The sequence below is a fragment of the Amblyomma maculatum genome, chromosome 8 (genome assembly GCF_055883805.1).
Source record: "Amblyomma maculatum isolate TAMU_Amacu chromosome 8, ASM5588380v1, whole genome shotgun sequence".
Taxonomy (NCBI): domain Eukaryota; kingdom Metazoa; phylum Arthropoda; class Arachnida; order Ixodida; family Ixodidae; genus Amblyomma; species Amblyomma maculatum.
This window is the reverse complement of record NC_139351.1, coordinates 92,465,915-92,468,223: the sequence shown is the minus strand read 5'-3', so window position 1 is coordinate 92,468,223 and position 2,309 is coordinate 92,465,915.

The window sequence follows — 2,309 nt, the reverse complement described above, 5'->3', positions numbered from 1 at the left end:
ATGTCACAAGATACGAAATAAAAAAAGAATTACAGGAATCGGTGCACTAGTACCGGAGTTATTAAGGAATGAATTTTCAAAATACAAGCAAACCGAAAATTGCTCTTAACTCGATTTTCCCGGTCTTTTGCTTTTCTATTTAATTCACCCAATGACGACACGTGTGGCATCAAGCGAAGCTAAAGCCCCTCCATGATGCTTTGAAGCGGCAGCGAACAATAGAGGGGATTTGAGCTAAACAGCCTACATGAGCACGTCTCGTCAACGTTGCGGAAGATGGCTTCTCATGGTTTCATCTTCGTTGTAACACGTTTTTATAAATTTGACAACCTTTCTTCCATGACTAAGGCCGCGTGGGCACCTCGCATAAATAGAATTGGTGGTGGTGGTGGTGGTGGTGGTAAAACTTTAATCTCCAACAAATATAGGAAAGGCGTCAACCTATCCGCCTACACGACGGCCTGGAGTCCTTGGACCCGGGCGGCGTGTTCGGCCAGTCGGATTACACCTAGCCGAGTCTCAGGGTGTGAGCTCAATAGTAGTGTCTTCCACATTTCTTCCATTTTTGACTGTTCACTGACATTTTTTTATTTCTGGACACGTCCATATCATATGTACCAGATCCGCCTTATCCTGACAAAGTTTACACCTATCTGAGAATTGTTCCGAGTACCACTGAATTAGGGTAGCTGGATTCGAAAAGCCTATGTTCGTAAGCGCCTTCTTGACCGCCCCTTTCCCTCCATCAGCAGGCATCCTACAATAGCAAGAAGCCAGTGGCGATGTTGCGAGGTCGTTGAATTATTTCCTGCCTAACTTAGGCTGCACAGCCATAGGTAACTGTCCACCTGGACAAATACCAACAGGCAGTGCTGAAACCGTGGTGCCTAAGTCAGCCTAAGTCAACTGCCAGACAGTATATGCAAGACAAAGTGCTATATCCACCGCTACAGCTTTCTGTACTATATATGGATCCAGCGGAACACAGTGTGTCGAGGAAGCACCACATTTCTTCTTGGAAACTGCAAACTTTCAGTTTCATTTTAACAGAAGCAGTGTATGAACTCCTGTTTATTACAGTTTCATTGTAATTTGAACAAAATTGTTGCTTGTTCTCTTTCCTTTATGAGCTTTAACGTCCCAAAGCATCAGGTTATGAGAGACGCTGTAGTGGGGGACCACCTGGGGTCCTTTAATGAGCACTGACATCGCACAGCACAAGCGGCTGCCGCGACCGGGATTCGATCCTGCATGTTTGGGCGCAGACGTCAAGTGCTATATCCACTGCACCACCACGGCGGGGCATTGTTGTTTGATCGACCTGTATAGTTTCACTCGAGCAAAAAACGAAACTGAATCATGCGAAACTTTTGTACATGTGAATATGCAAGAAGTAAAACAAAACAGAACGAGGTTAGAAACATGTTTTACCGATGTTCATCCTTTGACTGGAATATATATTTTGGCCTGAAATTACAACTTTGATTCTGGAGCAGTTGTGCATTTTTGAGCACAGAATAAAGAGTTTGACTAATGTACAACACAAATTGAAGTCATTTGAGAAGGTCATCATCTACACTTGAAATATGTCAAGAAGTAGAGACGTCAAATGTAGAGGCCGCATTTTTTTCCCCTCAAGAATTTATCGTTGTGCTTTAGCGGGTTCAGAATGCAAATTAAGCTCACTTGCATGCACTTGAGAGTTGGAATGCAGAGGGTTTTACTTATTTGAAAAAAAAAAAAAGAAGTACCACTAGTGCGAGATAGGCAGTTTTATTTGTTTCATTTTTCTCGCCCACACTAATTTACCTTTGCTAGCATTGCAGTAGAAAGGCGTGCAATGGTTCTTGCCTTCTCTTCACCTGGAGAAACGGATGGTTTGCAGCTGAATGTGCAAAGTATTCGTTTGCCACTATTACATCTCCTGGTAGCCTTACAGCATTATGTTCAATAACTTTGCAGTAACCCTTAAATGATATGAGATATGTAGGCAGCTTGATCTCTACCTTTAACAGTTTACTGCCTTCCACTGCTCGTACATTTCCTCCTTGTCATTACTTTCACATCTGGCTTAAATTCAAAAGGAGCTTGTGGCTAGCACCAAAAGCTACTCTCCATGAGAAACTGCTGCCACATGACCTAGTCTAGTTGTGCTCCTCACCAAAACATTAAATCACAGCCTAACGTAGACATTTCATTATTTAGTGTTATAACTTGTGAACAGGCACAGATGCTCTTTCGCTCCTTTGTAGATTTTTGGGGGGCTTCATTTAACACCTGCGGTGGTGTTGTGATTCAGGACGAAGTGA